Source organism: Photinus pyralis, unplaced genomic scaffold (genome assembly GCF_008802855.1).
Source record: "Photinus pyralis isolate 1611_PpyrPB1 unplaced genomic scaffold, Ppyr1.3 Ppyr1.4_LG3a, whole genome shotgun sequence".
NCBI classification, from domain to species: Eukaryota; Metazoa; Arthropoda; class Insecta; order Coleoptera; family Lampyridae; genus Photinus; species Photinus pyralis.
The window spans coordinates 11,545,712-11,557,623 of NW_022170509.1; positions in this window are offsets into that span (position 1 = coordinate 11,545,712).

The window sequence follows — 11,912 nt, forward strand, 5'->3', positions numbered from 1 at the left end:
CTTTACACTAGCTTTGCTAGCATATGCGCAGTCTTCAGGCTTCTTCCAGAAATATTCATTTTTCCGTCGATCTAAGAAAAATTTCCAGGAATTTTAGAGGCAAGATTATAGTCTTTGTAATAATTCATAGTAGGTTTTCGTAGTTTGTGCATTGTGCCGCTTAATATAATCAAAGTAACGGAATTTTCCTCATTTGTGCCTGCTCTTCAGGCTGTCATCTTTCAGAAATTTTTCATTTTTCAGTCTATCTAAGACAAGTCAACTTGCTATGAATTTTAGAGCTTAAAACTTTTTTACGCGAAAATCCAATATATAACATCCAAGAGTTTTTAGATAACGACCTCAAGACTTTAACGCCTTAAGTTTTTTTTTGTCGTTTGTATTTTTTTTGTTTGTTTGTTTGGTTTAATTGTTTTATTTCTAAATGATTTTTCATGTTATTTAATATTGTTCTATATGTCTCATGTATTTTATGTTTATGTGTTATACGATTTCGACGGACGAGTGTAAGCATTTTTTTAAATGTATTAACACAATAAATTACTTACTTACTTACTTACTTACAAGACTAAAGTCTCTGTTGTATTACTTTTTAGTTTTCCACAACACTATTCTTAATATAATGAAAGTAGAGTAATTTTTCTCACTTCTGATAGCTCTTGATAATATAACTAAGACGTGCTGTAGGTTCGACGCCCCCTCCAAATGACCTCCTGCATGACCACTTTATATGATTCCCATACGACAAAACTCGCGGAATTTTCTGTTCAACCTTGTATCCAAAAATCGGTGGTCAATATTATTCTTATTATATGCCTCGTGTAATTCTGACCAAAGTGTACACAGTAAATTTTGAAAAAAATTTGGGGAGGTACCTAATTGGGGAGGAACCACCTTTCTCTGTTACGGTTGCTGAGAAAAAAAGCATATTGAAGTGACTTCTTATTTCTCGATATGCAGTAGGTGTATGTTTTGGACGGGAGTAAAATCATCCAGGCGTAACGCCACAGAATACAATTTCTACTTTCTTTAGTCCTCATGCATAACGCTCGGCAGCCGAAGAGGAGCTCGGCCCACTACCCTGGCTCACAATTGTTTAAAGAACATTTGTTCATTTGAAAGGAGATATGGCATTAAAATCGTCGATGTGTCTTTGAAATTGACTATATAAGTACATACTACATTTATAAGCGATATTTAATATTTAATAGGATGACGCATAGCGCAACTGCATGGTTGGATTGTGAGAGAGAAAGCTCACTTTTGTCGGCAATTACAAGTCCCACTTTCAATTTTTTTAAATACCCTTTGAACGCGACTCAAATGCCCTTCAGTATATTTCGACACTCCACCACTCATTCTTTCATATATAATATTGTAATACCGCACCCTGTATATGAGTGTTGGCAGAGATACGCAAAAAAACCACAAAAATTTGTACAATACAAATTTTAAATACTGCCTTATCTAAAATTGAGTAAACGGAATCTTTAATGCCAATAAATAAATAATAACATTTATTCACAGGGAAACCCCAAAAAAGAACATCCTAAATATAACAATAATAATTTGCCTCGGACAATAACAAATTTAAAGTATGCATTACACATAAAAAATATTATACAATATAATTTAATTGGATATAATACTAACTAATAATAACACATTACTGTTTACTTATAAAATATTTTTAATGAACAAACATACTACATTTTCATTCCAAGAGTACAATGGTTAACGTTTCTGATAAAGATCCATACCAACTTACATGTGAGATGTAATTTTAAGTTTCGATTGAGTGAATTTAGAGAAACATAGAATAGGTAGATCAATACAGAGATCGTTAAGCATATATAAATCTCTAAATGGTAGGTTTTTGAAGTAATTAGTTTTGGAGGATTGGATTTAGAGAAAAAGTTGAGTGTGTCTAACATGTTTCTCTGGTATATGATTGAAGTAGCAAGGAATTATCATAGATAGTTTAAAGAGAAAAATTGAATCAAAAAATCTTCTTCCAGCTAGTTGTAGGCATGGCCTAATATACTCTTATTAGGCCATGGTTGTAGGTATATTGATAAGGGGAGCAATATTGTAGGGGCATCTACGAATAGTATACAGAGATTTAAAAATTAATTGATTTCGGAATTGACTTGTGCTGGGAAATATAAATCCGAGTTGCTTTCGTGCCTTTATTGTTGCACATGCGAGTGAAGTAAAATCATAAGAAATTTTGCCGATTAAGCAAAGATCCGTCGATCGAAAAACGAATGGGACCTTTTATTCTATGAAACCAGGCGTATAGCCAGAATTAACCTCGAGGTGGGGCGAAGAAATCCAAAGTTGGAGCGCGCACTTTTTTAAACATAACATTTATTAGAAACTTCAAGATAAATTTACAGTATGACAGTGTATGGTTCATCTTTTCCTAAATTAAAACAACTGCAATTTTCTGTTTTTAATTGCATTGAATTTAATTAATTCTTGATTCTGGCTATACGGGCCTGTATGAAACGTGATCGAAAAGTATTTAATTGGATTCAAAGTCATTTCGGTATAGAAGCGCAACAAGCCGAAAGTGAGTCTAAATCCTCTTGCAAGTGCAAACAGTCTTGTATAGAACGAATCGGCTTAAAGGTTTGAATATCAACAGCAAATAAAATATTGGAGAATTTAAAAACGTGCTGTATATCGTTTATGAATATTAGAAATAACAAAGGTACTAAATGAGCACCATGTGGCACGTCGAAAGTCACACATGCCGTTTTAGATTCAAAATTATTACACTTGACAATTTGCGGACTCCCACTCAAATAACCATGAAGCCAAGACAGTAATGGTTCACTAAACACCGATACGATTTAACGTTGAGTTGAGATCAGTATTTGGTGATTAACTTTTTTGAAGGTTTTAGTAAAGTCGCCATGTATTGAGTCCAGTTGAATATTTCCTCCAGGGCAGCAAGAAATAAATATGCGCTGTTGATACGGTAATAAATTGGAAGTGGTCGAAGGGTTTGTCTTTTGCCAGAAAACCATGCTGTTCATAAAAAATGTTGAAGTATGAGAATTAGCTGGCCTGTTACGAGCTCGTCAAAAAGTTTTGAGATGGTAATTACTTTAATTATTTCCTTTTACATTTGTATTTAAAGCAAGAGTACCTTTTGGTACCTTTAACATTTTGTGTGCGCTGTGCGTGCTATGCTAAATTCAGAAAATCAAACTAGTATGCAGACTTTGCCGCCCCGGCAAATTTCGCGCTCACGGGCTATTCAAGACATGCCTTGTAACTGCAGAATAATAAATCTCGTTTTGGGGAAAGACTGCGGCTAATCATTTTTATTCAGGCTGAACATAGTGTTAAAAAATTTCCTGTAGCTAGCACAGATACCATCCGCACTGCACAACGACGCATGTGCGTTTTGCCCAAAAGCTTTTGAGCTCTTCATTTTATGTGTACGTACCAAATTTGGTTCCAATCTGTCCAGCCGCTTAGCCAGAAATGAGAATGCAGGCAGACAGATTTTGTTTGATTCGGATTCCTGGTGCTTGAAAACGTGTATTTCCGGAAAAAGGTGGGGGTCATTTTTTACCCCAACCTCCCCTACAAACGTGCGAGGGGTAAACATAAAATGTAAATGAAAAAGATATATCAGCTAGCATTATCTGCAGCTGCTCAAAATTGTAATAAAAAAAAGATTTCCAAATTTCGCCCTAAACCTTCACTTGATACGGTAAAGCTCATGATTATGAAATTAATTTTTACAAGATCTCGTTGGTGTCCTGTTTTCTTTTCTTTATCCCAAGGACGTCTATACGTATCAGTCGATTCAATGGCAATTAGTCATTGTATTATTAATCGACAATCGTATATCAAACACTGAGAACAAGATCGTCCTAGAACGACAAGAACGCATCAGTTATCAGTTGTACGTATGCTGTAGTAGGTATAAATCCTTATTGTCTTTACCAGTTTCTGATATAAACATTTCCAGAACAGGGACCGCTGTTTATGACGCTACATTACTTTTGGGTAAAGAAGGAAGGGCTATACACAAATATAAGGTAAGTGTACACGATTGGCTTCCCTTTAAACCAGTTGTTACACCTACGTAATAATTACGTGGTTATCAAGTACACAATTATTATTTACAATTTACACCAAGAAAATTTTGGTTGAATCGAATGTATATTATACTTGTAAGTATACCTATACTTAGTAGTACACTTAAATTTTACACCGAGCTTTATACAACCTGAAATTTGTTATGTGCTTCTTATATCTCTTTCTCCAAAATATTTGAGTATTAGCAAGTATTAGTAACGATAATATCTTTAATTAACTCATAACTGTGTTGAATAATTAAGTAATGACGCAAATATGATAAGATTAGGATATAATCATACACGGCAATTACATAACATCTTCCCAGTGATCACTTTCTGTTGGCAAACAACAGGGATGCCATGACGCCGATTTACCAGTGAAATGGTCTTGTGCTCACAGGGATGTTTGCAGGCTTCTTCCCCTACCTAGATAGAGAAAAACGTAGTGTATTTACTCTATGACAACTGTAATTAAATATCGGGCCACCAAGGCCATGGGCATCTTTTACGTTTTATACCTTTTGTAATTAGCGTTACCTAGTGAACGAATGGGGGAGTATGCGGGGATACGGCATACCACTGGTAACTTAAAAAATAAAAAATCTCCATCCATATTAATACAAAAATCAGATCACTATGGGATACGTGGTAAATCATTGCAACTATTCCATTCTTATATAATAAATAGAAAGCAATGTGTTTCTTACAATAATGTCACATCTTTGCATGAAGTTGTGGGTAAATATCTACATTTTACAACATTTGCGAAAATCATTTATGCGTGTCCCATAAACCTCCACTTATGTTACGCTAAAGCTAACATCGAAATCGATTGCATTTAGAAAATAACTAAATTTCAGAAATCTTGAATAATTACAAATTTGCCCATTTTTTATTTTTTACGTCTGAATACCCTCATTGCGTATAAAAAATATGTAAAAAAGATAAAATGTTACAGTTTATAGGTTCTATTTTTTATCGTTGTTGAGGAGGAACGCACATTTTAAGACTTTTTGGAGTTTCAAGTAAAAAAATTTTAACCCTCGGTTTATTTTGAAGTGCTTCTTTATTCTCCTTCACCGTTCATTTTTTTTGACATATTTATAATATAGGTCACAGGGTTTACGAGTAGAGGTGCGTACAAATATTACTGAATTTATACAGATTTTAAATACTTTTTTTAATTAATTTATTTATGGTCGCTTTTTGACATCTAGGTCTTTAGCGATCTCGAAATTACATTAAGATCTTAATATTAAGTATACTACAGCATTTACATTTCCATTAGTAACTTAAGTATACAAAGTTTTAGTTGACCTCAATAGGGAGAGACTATTGGCACGGGGAAAATCGGTATACCATTATAAGAGGGAAAGGGGCATGTGGAGAGTGGCTTTGAAAATTATAATGATACATTAAATTAGGTTATAGAGAGAAATGTTTTTAAGGAAGACTAGTACTTTTTCGCACTCACTGACGTCCATTGGAGTCCCCTGGGGGAAATTATTGAGTCCCGCAAGGACTCTATCTGGGTGGTAGCTCTTACAATCAAACAAAAGGTGTTTAATCGAGATTGGGCTGCGACATCGGTTGCACAGCGTTGGTATGGTTCCTTGGTTATTAGGTGAGAGTGACTGAGATGCGTATGTCGTAGTCGAGTGATGACTTGTTGGTCCCTCCTTCTGAAGCGTGAAATGGGCACTGTGTCGGTTACACTTTTCCTCAAGTCTTGCAATTTGCTGGGAGTTTGCACCCAGATTGAATTCCAGTAGCTTTTAGTAGCACTGTGAATCATTTTGGTGGCTTCGGAGCACGTTAGCAAGTTGTTAGCCGTGTATTCGGTGGTCGTTGCGGCCTTTGCTGCTTGATCAGCTAGTTCGTTTCCCTAGATACTCATATGGGCTGGTACCCAAACGAAGTTGACGTATTTATTACGAGATTTCAGCTGTTACTGCCTACCCAAAAATAAGTAAACTGTAACTATAATGTAGACCAATTCAAAAGAAACAAATGGATTTAAATGTTAAAAATATTTGAGTATAGAAATACATAGCAAAAAAAACTGGATAGTGCTAGACACTATTTACCAAAGCACCATGATTTTTCCTAGTCGTCTTACTCCAATTAAATCCGAAGAGTGATGCTATGACGCCCCTATTGCATACATCAGCTGTGTTCGAACAGTGTATTATTGGAGAAAACCGTGATACCTAATCCAATTTCCAATTTATCACCAGCTTTAGTTGCCATTACAGGGGTCTGCGATGAAAAAGTTTTTTTTACATTTTTTCACATCATGTTACATATGTATTCCTAGTTTCAAATTGTTAGCAGAACGTATAGTAGGTACCTATTAGTATGTACGAATGAAAAATGTTCGTGGTTAAAATTCTCCTCTAGGTTATTTTCTGAAAAACACAAGAGCTTATTTGTATTAAATATAGTTAACTAATTCTTTCAAACCGAAGATACAATTTCATTTATTTTGATATGAACAAAGATAAGGATTGTATTAACTTTTATGAGGTGGTATTCTGGTTTTTCATAAAACTGTGCTGTTAAAAGCTGGTTCGTGTATAAGTATGTGCAATACTGTTGGTTTTATATAAGCCCTCTACCTGTTGAAGTACCTATAGTAGCAGTAGAGTACATTGCCTAAATCAATTACTGTGCCTTTTATGAAATATCAACGCAAATTAGATTTAAGTGGCAATACTATTTTCGATTTAAGTTCAATTAGCATTTCGGAAAAAATCCTGGAAAAAATGTATCACGCGTTTACTTTAATTGCGGGACATTTTGCATGATTAATGTGCCTATGCTTATAAGAAAAAATCATAAATCAACATTCAACGCCAATTTTCCATTTTCTTGCAACGAAAGGAAAAAGTATCAAAGGAAAGCCGTTATTTGTGTTATATAAAGCATTTGTAATTGGCTTCTTTTATTGAGAATTGAACACCTACCTATATATTGCGTTTCTATTGTGATTTATTAAAAAGGGATACAAAAAAATGTGGTGTATATATTGCCGCTATTCTCAAAAGCTGAAATTCAAATAATGAAGTTTAATAAAAAAAAACACACGACTTTGAAGTGCTGCGCCATTATTAAATTTAATGGAAATGCGCTCACATAAAGAGATCTAAATTAAAATTTTAAAGGTTACTCGCGATACATTAAAACGTTTCAACCTAAATTAAATTTTTTCTAGCTATGACGTGGATGCTAATTACCTGCTGTATAAGTAAATGTACACATTGTCTGCAACTTTCATAAAAATGCTAATAACTACAGCTACAGATTAGTTTTTGGGGAGAATATAGAATTTCGCATCATTTCCGTATGTTTTAAATGTGAGGGTAGTTTTCTAGCATATTATTCAAGAAAGACCTGTGTGAAGTCCATCTGTAGGAGGGCTTGAGATATCGGCATTCAGGCCTTGTAGAAAACTTCGATTGTTTTAAACAGATGTTTCATCACGTAGAGTGGAGGGAGGACAAGAAATCTAAAATCTAATTTTTTTCTGAGCAGGCGCATTTCCACTCTGTTATTTGCTTGTCAAACAAATTTTGAATACAGACACATGCAATATCATCGGCAAGTTTAAACAAGTTTAGAAGAAGCGTAGTCCTATTTAATATTATTGTTGATTCAAACTGCCATAGGCCATCAAGCAAAGTGAATTACTAAGAATTAATTTTCGAGAAAATCATCTTTGTAATTGAAGCGTTTGTCGTAAAATAGCGTCGTTAGTTTTGGAGTAATAATGCTTTCCATCAGTTCCATCGCACTTTTTTAACTCGTGGAAGGAAAAGAATAAGTTTTTTGGCACTAGGATGGAACTGATTACTGAATGTAAGGTATTGGATCTATAGCTTTCTAACTAACGAAGAAGGTACTGATGACGGCCTAGCGTTGTAACTAATTTATCTAATAAACTAAGTCGTGGATTGATTATATTTGGAACAGAGCCACATTCAAATGATCTATGATGATTCTATATAGGAACAATGATCAATGCTATGAAATTACACAAATTTTGATTTTTGAAAAGCTTATCTCCGATGGGTTTTTGTACATGTAATTGTTATTTTTGTCATTTCTCAAAAATGGAAGTACACGGTGCGCATAATGTAAGTTTCCCCACGAAGTGGGATATTATGTTTCGATAGAGTGGTAACAATAAAATTTTTCAGGTAATACTTATATGTAATATGTGAGTCAAGTTGCTAAAACAAATTTGGGTTTCAATTTGACTGCAGTTTACATGGAGAAACTAACATACGTGGTATGTGCCACCCTGTATTGTATATAATCCAAAAAAAATCCAAACCACTGCACTTTATGACTAATTAGTGAGTGGATGCCTTAATTTGTTCATTTCTATAGCACCGAATGATCCAGTGTGATACTACTTTGAAAAAAGTAATTGAACAACTCTTAAAACATGAACGATACCAACCCTCTTTCTACGTTTAAGTTTTAGGGGTTGTCTTTAGCACCCCTAAAGGTTGGATCCAATTTATTAAAAAACGTTTGCAATTTTTTTTGCTGTTTAAGTTTTGCGATCTTGACTGTGTAGGCTTTTAGGAGCTTTAATAAACGTAATACAAATAAATGCGTAAGAAATCTTCAGTTTTATTCAATGCAGTGGTTTAGTTTCGACGCGACATGTAAGTTGCCTATCTTATGGGAGTACAAATTCGAGCTTTAATGATTCAAGAATGAGGAGTAATGTGGTCAATAATATGAATAATGAGGTATAGTGTACACAGTATTATTTAGGTTTTCGTGCAACCTTCTCGCACGAAACTAATAGCCAATTAGATAGATGGGCGCTTAATCGAAAAACCACTTCAAGGAAATATGCCTCAAACTGAATTAGAGAAGTGCTAATAGGAAAAGTCATAATTTCATAAACTCATAACTTTAATTACTGAAGACTAAATTGAATTTTTCCTATTCCCATAGTTAGACATACTTTAAATAGCTTTACCTAGAGAAAGAATAATGCCTGTAGTACCTTTCATGTATGTGAGTACGTTCGCGGAAATGCTATGTCGCTATGTTCAGTAATGGGCGTTCTACTTTCTCATTTGAAAAGATATTTCCATTTCATTTTGTTATAAAATCGATGACAGCGACCGAGTTTCGTTTACATTAAAATGCTTTATACGATTGGAAAGTTTTTTCGTTGTTAGTCGTATTAATTGATATATCGATTCAATTCAATCGCACGCATTGTTGTTTTATGGAATTAAACTTTTGATGAGAACCCAAAATCTCGTGAAATTATCATAGCCTATCTGTTTAAGAATTCAGTTCCGCAAAAATACGATTTTGACGCAAACAATGTACATGCATTAAAAATGGTGTATAGATACTCTTCTATGTTGGCAGTACTTGTTTAGTGCAATGCCTATGTTTTCTGTAACTTATGCCTACGCAAACTCGTTCAGTCGGAAGGTTGGGTTGGACCCCAAGAATCATACCTAAAAAGCTCAGACTTACCTATTTCTATTCTTTGTTGGCCAGTAGTGTGGATGAAAGCAATTGTCGCAATCGGCAATTATAATTTCAATACAAAAGAGGGAAAGCGTTATTTTGCATTACATTGTTTATATTTCAAGGCAGAAGAATTCCTATAACCTGTTTATTCATATGTTTGTCGCAGATATGTATATATTAAGAAGTACTATATCCCAGTGTTAGAAGGCGTTAGAAGTTGGGGGTTGTCAACTTTTGAGCTAAGTTTGTAAAAATCGCCCATTTTTGACGGGTGAACGGCTAAACTTATTTCAATGTTTCAAAGCCATTCGACGCATAATTTAATGCTCTTTAGAAAAGAAAAAAGTAAAATTTTCTGTAGGATAAGTACTTTTCGAGTTATAACCGAAATGTTAAAAAAAGTGCAAAACTTTTGCGCTTTTTAGGCTCTCAAATCTGACGCACAACCTAGAAACCGTCGCAAATTCATATACCCGTTATTCAGAACCCCTTAAAGGGGTTAAAATGATTTCCAGCTCTCGAGCAATTTTTAGGGGCTAGACCACTAATTTGCCTGGGCTAGGCAATGATTTAGATTATGTACGTATCACCATATCCCGAGTTGTGGAACCCCAAACATGGGGCATATTACAATATGTTAAAAAAACATGACGCCTGGGGCGCCATTGCGGGCACATCCAGGGAAAAATTGTCACAAAGCGCACTTAAAATAATATATGCACCTGCTGCTACAATAACGTTATCCATGTTTAAATGTATTCGATTTGACAGGATTTGTTAACGGTTTTTCATGGGAACAAGCTGAACAGAACTTTGCGTGGCAAAAGTCACGAAAAATTGCACGAGGCGTTTGTGTTGTTTGTTCGGCGCGCGCGGTACGTTTGGTTCGTTCGGAATGTTTTTGTTCAAGTGAATACGCACCTTTAAATGATCAAGTAATACGTGTACCGAACGAAATTTAATTTTTAGGACTCACGTTTGATAGGGAATTAAAATGGACCAAACATTTGGAGAACCTACTAACATCAAGTATAGGAAATCGTTAAATGTGTTAAGAGTACTCTCACACCTGAAATGAAATGGGGGGCTCATCCTAAATCCCTTCTTGATGTTTATAAGGCGTTGATCCTGTCACGTATTGACTATTATGGGTGCAGAGTGCTATAGTTATTCCTCGTGTAATTCCACGTTGCTAAGTAAGCTGGACAAAATTCAAAATCTAGCAATTAGATATTCGCTTGGGGCATTTCCAACGAGTCCTGTCAGTGCTCTCAACGTGGAAGCGAATATTCTTCCGCTTGCTCTTCGCCGAAAGCAGTTAATAGTTAACTATTACCTGAAAGTACATCAAAATGATAAACACCCAAATTATAGATTACTTACCGATAGAACTAGACCTTCACGTTTATATAAATCGCAAGGTGAAAGAGCAAGAAAATTCATGGAGGAGCTACAGGTATAAGAGGATAAGATTGTAGATTTCACAAAGGTAGCTGTCAAGCACTGTGTAAATGAGCGCTAGCAGGACCAGTGGGCGCGAATCACATCATTGAGAAGAATTAAACCAAACCTAGGACCACTTTTTTACTCGACGTGGAACGTCTGCACTCGACAAAGTTGTATCGGCTCCGTTTGGGACACACTGCGCTCTCATTCATAGTTATTTGCTGAAGGGTGAAGCACCATCTTTGTGTTAATAGATGTGGTATCAATTTAACACCAGAGCACATACTTTGTGTTTGTGTAACATACCAAAATGAGCGTGACCTATTTAAAATTAGTGTGATATGAGAAACAAATTTTTTTAGTCAGGATCGCTGTCGAGGAGTGCGAAGCATTGGAATTTTAAATGATCTGTGATAATCTGTGATACTATGCGAGGTATTGGAATTTTGAATGAAATGTGATATGTGATATTAGTATGTATGTACGTTGCTTAGTTCTTGTTCGTCGTATTTGTCTATATCTGTGTAAAAACTCTAAAGTAATAAATAGGGTGATAGGCAAATGGCCTCAGCAGCCGAAGCCTTATGTGGGGTTTTAGTAGGTATTCCCAGCAAATGGGAGAGCCCCACGCTACTCTGGAACTTCCTTCTATAAGTAGTGTACATAAGGACCACCTATACAAAAAAAATATAAAAAATAGTATATTTTAAGTAAATATAATACGTACTTAATCGAAGTGAAATTAGTAATGTCTTGCTGCAAGGAGTTCGCGGATGGTGAAATAAATAAACCATGAGATGTAATTGCACATCACGGGAACTCAAAATATTACTAGTAGATTTATGCTGAAGA